The sequence below is a fragment of the Natrix helvetica genome, assembly GCF_964273705.1.
Source record: "Natrix helvetica genome assembly, chromosome: 3".
Classification (NCBI taxonomy): domain Eukaryota; kingdom Metazoa; phylum Chordata; class Lepidosauria; order Squamata; family Natricidae; genus Natrix; species Natrix helvetica.
This window is the reverse complement of record NC_138549.1, coordinates 87,315,685-87,327,574: the sequence shown is the minus strand read 5'-3', so window position 1 is coordinate 87,327,574 and position 11,890 is coordinate 87,315,685.

Genomic DNA, 11,890 nt, shown 5'->3' with positions numbered 1-11,890 from the left:
GGACCGGTTTCTTTCTACGACGTTGCAAGGTTTTCTTCTAAAGACATGTTAATAAAACAAGTTCAAACTTGGGTTTGGAGGGGGTGGCCAAAGGGAAACGTGGGCCCGGAATTCAAAGTGTTTTGGTCAAAACGGGATGAGCTCTCTGTGTTACAAGGTTGCTTATTGTGGGGGGATCGAGTTGTTATTCCGTATGCTTTACGTAGAAATGTATTAGATGCTTTACATGTGGGTCATCCGGGGATTGTTAGGATGAAAGCGTTAGCAAGAAGTTACGTTTGGTGGCCAAACATGGACAAAGAAATAGAGGAATGGGTGGCCACTTGCGACCCATGCCAGGAATCGAGACCAGCAACCCCGGAAGCGCCAGCCACAGAATGGGAGAAGCCTAAAGCACCATGGTCGCGAATACACATCGACTTCGCAGGGCCATTCCAAGGTCAGACTTTCCTTATAGTTGTGGATGCATACTCGAAATGGCTAGAAGTAGTCCTAATGACTTCAACCACGGCAGAGGCAGTCATTAAGGTTCTACGGCGACTTTTCGCCACTCATGGCCTGCCCGACCTCCTGGTCTCCGATAACGGGCCCCAATTCACGACCATGCAATTTGAGACATATCTAGCAGGTCAGGGAATTCGGCACGCCCTCGTCGCGCCATTCCATCCGGCATCAAATGGACAGGCGGAGAGAATGGTGCGATTCGCAAAAGAGGCCCTCGCTAGGATGGGTCCAGGTGATTGGCAAACACGCATTGACCATTACCTCTTAATTCAGCATATTACCCCAAGCGCAACGACGGGTAGGAGCCCCGCTGAACTACTCATGGGCCGCCGTCTACGGTCTCACCTGGACCGTCTTCACCCAAATTACTCTGCCACAGCTCCCCCAGACTCCACTAGCAAAATTCAGTCTTTTAGCATAGGGGATCCAGTATACGCCCACAACTATGCAGGGGGAACATTGTGGATGCCGGCAAAGGTCATTGGCATCACGGGTCCACGATCGTATCTGCTGGAGCTGGAAGATGGGCGGAACTGGAAAAGGCACATCGATCAACTTCGGGGTCGCCTAGCGCACTCAGACCTTTGAAATGAAGACGAGAGTTTCCTGCCAACGGAAAGTCAGCCACTCGAGAGCCCCATCATAGATAACTACGACACCTGGGAACCCAGGTCGGAACAAGAGATCGAGCACGAAGCAGAGAAAACCCCAGACAACGCAACCGAGCAGCCTCCGGAACGCCCTAGCAACGAAGGCACAAAATCTCCTGAACGGGAAACAGGGAAAGCACCCGATCCTGCAACCACTTCTAACCAACCCGAACTGCGACACTCCTCCCGAGTAAGGCAAACCGCAACATACCTAAAAGACTATGTTACTAACCGCAACGTTCCATCTAGGAGGGGAGGGGTGTTAGATATTAGCATATATCGGAGCAAGTCTCCTCTCTGGTCCGCTGCTACAGCGGGAAACAGGTATCGTTCTGATTGGTCGAGGGGCATACCCGATCCCTATAAAAGGGGAACCCTCCGACCACAGAGCAAGCTGGATCATTTTTACCACTAATAAAGAGCTGTTAAGTCACTTCGTGTCCGCAGTCTGTTCTCTCGTTGCCCAGATCCAACACTATCCACCATTAAACTATCTTTCCAAGCAGCCTCCATGTCTCCAGTGTCTTTGCCCCCACTTGGAGCTGAACCCAGAAGGATGTTTAATTTACCCAGAACAAGGTATAATTTGTCTTCAGGTTTCCTCTCTCCCACAAAAAGCATTTTGCAATTAATAGTGAAAAGAAAAAGGTGGATTTCAAGGTTCATCCTTGATTTTAAAAATGTCACCCGTTTTAAAAAAGTTTAGACTGATTCAGCAGAAATAAGTGTTGTGAACATGCTGTGTCTGAGCAAAACCGTTGACCTCTGTAAGTATTATTATACTACCTGAGAAATGTGCAGGATGATTTGGTGGCTTGGGTACTCTATGCATCTTCCTGCAAAGCATAGATTTGCTATTTACTTTTCACCAGCAGAAAAAGGATTCAAGGCTGCAAAACACTGAAATGTGCTACCCAAAAATGTAGTTTTGTAGCTCTTAGTATTGGTCTAATGGTTAAGGCACCGGGTAGAAACCAGGAGACTGTGAGTTCTAGTCTTGCCTTAGTCATGAAAGCCAGTTGGGTGACTTTGAGCCAAACATTCTTTCTCAGCCCAATCCATCTCACAGGGTTGTTGTTGTGGGGAAAATAGGAACAAGAAGGTGTGTTGGGTATGTTTGTTGCCTTGAGTTATTTATAAAGGCGGGATAAAATAAAATAAATAAAATAAATAAACAAAACATCAGTGGCGAGCAAACATCTCCCTCCTATGCAAACCTCAGTCATTTTTTAAAAAAAATAATGTGATCCTTGAATTTCTTTTTAAAATGAAGGTAAGGCACTCTGGACACTAATTGTAGAGGTGGTGCAAGTTCTAATCTTTCTTTTTCAGGTCTGCTTCTGTACTAGCAAAGACACAAGAGGTTCAATGGTGGTGATTGAGTAGGAGAAGACTGTTAGATACCAGAAAGATGTCTGTGGAGTGATAGAAAATGGTGTTCACACGTCTTCCAAGAAATAATGAATCCAGTTTCCTTAGTTACAGCTAGTTTTGGTCTCAGACATTTTTCTTCATTTTTCTTATAATTGGCTAAGCTTATGTATCAATTTTCAGGCACAGGGCTTCAGACCTATAGGTAGGTGTCAGGAATAGAAAGTTAATATGTACCCATAGATGGCTACGTTCTGAGAAAGAACATAAATCTGTGCAGCTATTATGGGGACCAATTTTTCACTTGCTGGAAGTTTCAGGGATTTTTTAAAAACCCTGATTCTATTTTTGTAACCATGACAAAATGATAGCTGCAAGCCATTTATATTCATCGGTATTGTAACTATATAAGTTGATTAAACTACTTGTTACTTTCATATCTGCCTGTGTATAAGAGGAAAAACTCTGGTGTGTGAAGGACAAAAACTCTACCTTAAAGGCAAAATCTTTCTGGACTCCAAGTTCTACGAGTTGCCATCCAGCCCTCGCCACTGAATATGGTGATAGTGTTGAAATCCATGTCTGAATGGGCACTGATTTCCCGCCTCTGCCCTATTTGGTGCTTATAAATTGAAAGAGTCACTTTAGAAATAAGCTTTTCAAAGTCGTATTTTTCTTCCTTAATAAGCATGTGGCTCACTGTTGAACCAGTCAAACTTAATAAAAGCGATGCTACAAGAGCATAAGATGACCAGTTACACACTAGATGGTAATGGGGAATATTCTGTATGTTGCATGTGCAATACTCAACCAGGAAGAAGCAAAAAACTTCCTTGAATTTAGTGCAAGGAACGCTTGTTTAGGAAAACATGTTTTTGAAGTAGTCATAGAAAAGGGATTATCTTCAAGGATTAGTACAATAAGTGTTTTACCCCTTTGGATATAAAGTGGAATCATTCCATCCTGTTTGTCATGCTGTTGGCGCTAAAACCATATCGAAGAACAGTGACACTTGCCAGCAAGAATAAATCCAAGATCTATTGGATAAGTCCTATAAGAAACAGATAGGTCCTGCCTATTACCCTTCCAGTTATACCCATTTTATTGAATAAGGCAAGAATTCTTCCTATGTCAGCCCAGTATCTTATCTCCATTGCTATTGCTATCTCTTCAAGCTCAGATAATACAAACAATCCCCAGGCCATTTCCTGAATCCCAAGGGGCAAATTATTCAAGTTAAAGTACTTAATATGTTTATTCAAAGCTGATGAGATTGGGCCATTTCTTTTTAATTGCCCTGACTGAAAATTCAATTTCTATCTAACGAGCAGTGCCCAAAAGAACCAGACTTTGACAAATGCAAAGCAATTTACAGTTTTAAGTCTAAAGCCAATTTCTGAATGTAATTCACTATTAGATTCACCCAACATGTCAGTGATTGGGTGGGAGTTGCAATAATGTTCTAACTCATTTTCTAGTTTCTTCTCCATATACCAGAAGGAACGCTGGATCCTTCGAATCAGAGTGCGAGGAGGTAAAAAGCAGTTAGCAATAGCCTACCTTTGATAGCTTAGTGCTGGCTGGGGTTTTCTATTTCCCTGCTATTTAGAAGGGGCTATTTTAGTCTGTCTAATTCGGTATAGAAGGGTTTGGTCTTGGGAAGCACTGACTATGACATCCTTGGTTGTTTGCTTGCAGGCATTTCATTACCCAACTATGTAACATATTCAATGCAAATGAGTGTGGTGTTTGCTCCCTGTTTATATACAATAGCTTGCCTTGCCAGTTTTGCTAGGGTATGTACGCATATGTGGAAGTTTCTCTGTGGTTCTTTCCAAGAAGAAAACCAACCCCACACTTGCTTCTACTGATGATGTTACTTAATTAGATAATGAAATGTCTGCAATAAAATGACCAAGCTCGGAGAAGACTAAGGGCTCCATGATTCAGCCCTGAGCTACATATATTCTCTTTTATAGGAAGATTGAAAGTTATTCAGAGAGATTATTTTTCCCTATGAAACAGCCTGGCTTTTTCTAAGAGGGCACTTGGGATTTTCATAAATAAAATAATACTCAGCCTGTTCAAAATTTAATATACCTATTTTGCTTCTTCTTTTGGAGGAGGAAAAAATGTGTCCCATTGCTGCTGAATGTTGGTAAGGCAATCTGGGTTTCTGAGAGATTTAGAAAAGGGGCAAGGGACCTCACCAACAATTTTGTGGATGGAGTGAAGGTTGCCCACCCCTATTTTGCAGCTGATACCAACTTTTTCCAGACTATCAGAAGACCTGTTGAGATTACAATTTCCTTAAATCCCAGCAAATCTGTAGCAAAGCTGTTGTATATAACTTCCCACTTTTAGCTGGGAGCTATCAGCTACATCTACAACTGCCAGTGTATAAATCTAAGACCATTGGCTTGCAAACATGTGCTCTTACATGAAATTATGGCTTTTACCGGAGAGAAAGCTGTTAGATGAAGATACAAAATAGCTGGTTGGAAAAACCCATGAATACACATCTCCTGTCATTATCCCTCTTTCCAATTTAGATGTCAGGAAAAACTGCTCATAGGAAATTGAAGGTCCTGTTTTTTTTCATTATTATGTGGCATATGCCTTATAGTTGTCAGTTTGGACCATGCAAAAGTGAGATATCTCTACAAATAAGATATCTGGGGAAAATATTGAAACTCTTTTTTGGGGGAAAATCTGTTCTTTTTAAATACGGTACCCTTTGGTTTTCCATTGAAATACTGGAAACATTAGAAAAACAGAAAGTTTGGGGAATTTTCCCCCAAATTCCTTCTAAAAAAAAACCATAAAATTGTTTTGATATGAAAGAAATTGCTGAATATTGGAAATATACACAGCAGATAATAAACATGAAGTATAGAAACTTGTCATAGTACAGGTAAACCATTAGTTTAAAGAAGTTTGTGAAAAGGATCAGGAGGAGGAGGAGAAATATTGAAAGTGACAGTATTTCAGATTCAGAAAATGAGATTGATAGGTGACAAAATGTGTCTTCTGACCCCCTTCGTTCTTTTTTTTTTTTTTTTAGCTTTTTGTGAAAATTAGTGCTGTCTCTAGCTAATAGAATGGAGTCCAAAATCCAGGATCTAGACCTCTCTGTTTAACTACAGTGTTAATGTCTCTGATTCTTTTCAGATGACTATATTTATTTAATTCATACTGTACATTGCCCAATTCCTAGCAGTTTTGCAAATGACTTGTTATTGGTTGTGGGGCTGGAATTCACATCATCACCAGCTTGTTAGCCAATGGAGTGAACAACACAACTTATTTTACAGTGAGTGGCCCAGGGCCTTTGCTCTTAATTTTGCCTTTTGCACTAGCACTTTGATATTTTGCTGCTTTCCATGGCACCAGCAGCCATTAATTTAGTTTGTATTCATTTTAAAGAATAAAATAATGATAGTCTCAACTGTGGTTTGCTTGTTTTCTTTTTATATATAAATAAATATGTGTGTTTTCCTGTTGTTACTCTTTACTTTTTGATCACCTAAGCAGCTTTGGGATACTTTATAGCAGCGATGGCGAACCTTTTTTGGCTCGCGTGCCACAAGTGGGGGGAGCGCAGGGGGGTCGTGTGCAGACGTGCCGCACCCATAATGCAATGCGTAACCCCCCAGTGCGCATGCGTGCACAACGCGCGACCCCCCCATTTTTACATGCTTTTTTCGCCCTCCCCAGGCTCCAGAGGCTTTATAGGAGCCTGGGGAGGGCGAAAAGAGCCTCCCCCGCCCCCCCTCCCCAGAGGCCCTCCAGAGGCTTCAGGGACCGTCCGGAGGCTTCCCTGAAGCCTTCGGAACGCTTAAAACGACCCTCCGAGTAAACTGGAAGTGACTTCTGGTTTGCTCAGAGGGTCATTTTAAGCGATCCAAAGGCGTCTGGGAAGCCTCCGGACGGTCCCTGAAGCCTTCGGAACGCTTAAAACCACCCTCCGAGCAAACCATGCGTGCCATATGTTCGCCATCACTGCTTTATAGTGTTAATTAGTTTAATTAAGTTTTAAACTGCCAACAGGCTGAGATAACACATAGAACTTCAATTCTGTTCCTTGTAACCTTGTCCTCCCTGTTCTGTTTTACCAGAGGTGGGTTGCTACCGGTTCGCACCGGTTTGGGTGAACCAGTAATGGAAATTGGGACTGGGTCACCAAATCGGTAGGGCTGGCAGGCTGGCCATGCCCCTGAACCAGTTCTCTGGTGGCTGCTGCCATTGCCTGCTTGGTTCTTAATCATTTTTTAAGCTTCTGCGCATGCGCAGAACAATTTGCACTCAACTGCACACACATGCGCACTTGCGCAGCGAACCAGCAATAATGCCGGCAGCAACCCACCTCTGTGTCTTACATGCTATTTTCTCAGTCTTTATTCCAATTTTATACAAGGCCTTCTCTATACAAAATCTGCAGAGACGACAATGCCAGAAATAGAAGCTGCAAATATATTTTTTAAAAAAATATGCCAAAATATCTGAAACACCTCTTGTGACTTCTACTTGTCTCCCCAAACCTAACAAAAGAAAGGAGAGGAGAGCTTGAAATTCAAACACTTATGCAACAGGTGATTAAGAGTGGGAGATTTTTTATTTATTTTTTGTTTGGTTAGTATCTATGCTCCTAGGCCAATTTCAGATTTGAATACACATCACTTTATATCTTAGTTAATGGATGATCAGATTTAAATAGCTCACAAACTGCCACTTTAAATCTCCCTTTAAGAACTGCACACATGTCACTACAGAGGATGCATGACATTCTGTCCAGCCAAATGCCACTAAAAGGGAAAATAAATAATTTCACATCCTTAATTCAAGATGATGGATGTCCCTTGGCAGAAAAACAGAGCTTTATTTTAAATCCCATGTTATGGGTATTAAAATTTCTTGATAGGTTTTCTAACAGAAGAGAACAGTGATTATTTCATTTTAAAGCCATAATGATTACTAATGCATTGAAATATTTTTCCTCATTTATTTAATTATGAGGTGGTGAGAAAATCTTGTCTTTTACTGGACAATCGCCTATCTAACAGTTTGCATTGTCAATGGCTTCCTTTCCATAACAATATTTTATGGAATATCAATATCTTGTAGAGAAATAGCAATAGCACTTAGATTTATATACCACTTCACGGTCCTTTTTAAATGGTTTACAGAGTCAGCATGTTGCCCCCAACAATCTGGGTCCTCATTTTACCGACCTCGGATGGACGGAAGGCTGAGTCAACCTTGAGCCTGGTGAGATTCAAACTGCCAAATTGCAGGCTGCCGGCAGTCAGCAGAAGTAGCCTGCAGTACTGTATTCTAACCACTGCACCACCAGAGAGAGCGCTAATTTGGTCTCCTGGTTAAGGCATCAATCTAACCTTAGGTATGAAAGTTGGCAGGATGACTTTGGACAAAGTCTTTCTTTCTCAACTCTCTCCATCCCAGTGTTGTTGTGAGGAAAATAAGAGGAGGGAGGAGTATTAAGTATATTACCGGTAGCTGCCTTGAGTTATTTATAAAAATAATAAAGGTGGAAAATATATATATAAAAGACAAAGACAAATCCCTTAAAATGAATTCTAAATAAATAAATAAATAAAATCTAAAGCACAGGGGCTTGGAAAGTCTGTATAGGTTTTCAGTCATCCAGGTCACACTTGTCCCAAAGGTGCTTTTTCAGGAGGCAAATGGACTTTCTTTGTCTTCTGAAAAAGCACCTTTGGGACAACTGTGACCTGGATGACTGAGAACCTATACAGACTTTTTGCTATAACATCCTTTGAATGGTGTGGGAGTAGGAATGGATTTCCAGAGGAAAATTTGCAGGCTACAGGAACCAGGAGCGCCATTTAGGTGACCCTGAGGACAGAGGTAAACCTCCAAGTGGCCTCAATGGCTCTCTAAAGGGATGCAAATGACCCGCTGTCTGCAAGAAATATAAATCCTTCCCTTCTCCACTATCCTGTCAGAGCTGAAGAAGCTTCTTGGATGAGAAGTGAAACGTCTTCAAAGAAAAAAACAAGAAAGTCCAGTTGCCTCCTGAAAATGGGAAGGGCTTGGAAAGCAAAACAAACCCCCATAATTTTTCCAGGGGAACAAAACTTTCTAGATATCAGGGAACATATTTTATATAGAGATAAATTTGTTGCTTTATCAGCCTAGAGCAGGGGTGTCCAAACTTGGGAACTTTAAGACTTGTGGACTTCAACTCCCAGAATTCCCCAGCCAGCCTGGCTGGGGAATTCTGGGAGTTGAAGTCCACAAGTCTTAAAGTTCCCAAGTTTGGACACCCCTGGCCTAGAGCACATCATTGTATTTTTCTGTACCAGCATTCTTAAGTTTTGAGTTTTTCTAAGGAAGGTCTCCAAACCACTGCCTTGATGGAAGTGCAACATGAATCCAGCCCACCCTCCCCAAAATTGCAATATGTCCCGCTTGATACCAAGCTACACATTTTTATTTTACCAACTATTTGTCTGTTATATCTTTTAGCTGCTGTCTCATATTATTGTTAACCTGACAAATTCCATTGCGTGCTTTCAAGTGCTATGCTGCAAATATTTAACATTTGCTTCCTCTTGATATTAGAATCCACTAGCTGTAAGGCAGGCTTAAAAATAGTTTAAATGCAGGAAGTAAAGTGCAGTTTGATTTTTATGCCACTCGTCTGCTTGGCAAAGGGGGTCTCCAAGAGAGGTTGTTAGGAAGAACAGTTGATTTAAAGGATTCTACTCAAACTGTTGGTTTATGGTTTAGTTTTATACTAAAAAAAACATATTTTATTTATTGTTGGATATCTGGAGGCTGTCAGGCAGTAGAAGGATGATGTAAAGGAAGCCAAGCAATTTGCAATGCTTCTTCCTTGTGGATTTATATCGGAAGCATGTAAAATAATAAAGCAGCATCATTTTAAGATCTGAATGTTTATGATAGCATTTTATGTTTAGTTATTTGATTTGTACTTTTTTTTTGCCTGTTTGTGTGATTTGCGTTTGTAGACTTTCCTCCTTCCTTTGGGATTCTAGGACTAGTTTATGCCAGGCGACTACAAGGAAGGCAGTGAAAAAACACGGATCCTTTGTTTCAGACATGCTGGGTGCATCTGGGCCATTCATGATCACTACTATTCCTGAATATGAGGAAGTGTGTTGCCAAATCTTCATTTACTTGCTAATTGATAAACTGCTTGGGGCATTTTGTATGTGTTTGTTATATGAAAATGTGCTTAATAATCACACAGAGGAACTGGGTGCTAACTAATCACACACTTAAGCACCCTGGGGTTCCATGGATAGATTTCAGGACTAAGATGAAAATACATTTTCAATAAACTCTAACTGAAATTTAGCTTTTTCTTTTAAAAATGAATTTAAGCCCACAATGTAAGTTGCTGTGGACTCCAAAACAATAAATCTCACTGTTTAAAATTATTGTATGGATAAATTGAAAAAAGCACACATATTACTAATTACATATTTTTTAATAACTTAATAACTACATCTCAGAATAATTGATCATCTTTTAATACAGTTCATAATTTGGGTATCTTATTTTATGCAGTTACATATTTTTTTTCTCAGTAGGGTTCCATAGCTTTCACCGGATTGTCAAGGACTAAAAAATATAAGTTCCTGACCTAGAAGGATAAGTGACATCACCTATAACACTGTTTAACCAAATTAGAATTTGTGATCAAAGGTTTATTCTTCCAAGCTTTGGGGCTCATGCTGGAGCCCATCCTCATGAGGTGGAAGCTTAGAAGAATATATCTTTGGTCCCAGTGACTGACTCAGTTTAGATCCTTCAGCTTCATCCTTCAAGCATGACTTCCCCTAAGTAATAAGTTAATTAAGAACAAGTTATTTTTTAAAGAAATATTAGAATTAGAAATATTTTAGAAATACTGACTGCACCAGCCTCAATGCACATTTTCCCTCCTCCACTGTCATAGAGAGGAAGGGGTCAAGCTATTTTCCAAGGCACCTGAAGGCCAGACAAGGAATAATGGATGGAAACTGATCAAGGAGAGATTCAACCTAGAAATAAGGAAAACATTTTCTGACAGTGAGAATAATCAACCCATGGAACAGATTGCTTTCAGACGTTGTGGGAACTTCATGACTGGAGCCTTTCAAGAAGAGATTGGACTGCCATTTGTCAGAAATGGTGTAGGATCTTCTGCTTCGGCAGGGTGGGGTTGACTAGATGATCTACAAGGTCCTTTCAAAAATATTATTCTTTATTCACCAGTGGAAAGACTAGAGGTTCTCTTCCTTACGGAAAACTAGGAAAGAAGGTGGTATCCAGCACAGGAGAATTCATGTGAAATAAGCTTAGTAAATAAATTGCTAATGGAGAGAGGTAGGTAAAGATGTTACTTTTTATATAGGCATAGCTAAAGATATCTTGGGGTTATATCATGGCCTGGAGATAAGGACACTGCCTATGGATTAAGGGAAGGAACTGAGTAGAGGTTAACAGCTTACAGCCATTCATTTCGTGACTGTTCAAAGTCAAAATAGCACCACAAAAAAGTGACTTACACCTGGGGTCCTCGCACTTACGACTGTTGTAGCATTCCCATAGTCAAATTAATAAAAATTTGGGTGCTTGGCAACTAGCATGCATTTAACAATAGTTGCAGTGTCCCAGGGTCATACGCCATTTCTGACCTTCCCAGCTGTTACCAACAAGTTAAGTCAATGGGAGGAAGCTGGATTGGCTTAACAACTGTATGCTTCATTTAACAACCATGGCAAAAAGATTGTAAAATGGAGTAATTCACTTAACAACCACTTAACTTAAAAGCAGAAATTCAGGTCCCAATTGTCATAAGTTGAGGACTATCTATGGACAGGCCACCGCAATGTAGCAGCTAAGTGTAAATTATATACAGATTGTGCATACACATTTGTGTTCAACTGATGCACTAAATGTCCCGCTTTGATTGCTTCTGTTGCAGTTTTGATTTTGTATTTTGCAAAAAAGAAAAAAAGGTTTTCCTTGAAGAATCTTGAAGGCAGATCTGCCTGGTCCAATGGTGGAAGGAGTGAAGTGGTGGCTTTTGGTGTTGGGCTGTTTGGTGGGTGAATAACTATATCCTCCTCAGGAAACCACCTTGCTTTTAACCTAGATCTGGGTTCAAGCAGAGAAGGATGCTTCTCTGCTTCTCAAAGGCTTAGTCCTGGGCACACTGGGATCCAACAGCAAGGCTAGAGTTTGCAACCATGTAGGTGTTGCAGGAGGAGGAGGAGATCGCGCATATTCCAACTGACGCACTGGGGAGTTACTGCTTCCGCTGTGTGTGTTTTTAACACTGAAAGCAAAATTCCTTACTGGGAGAGGGA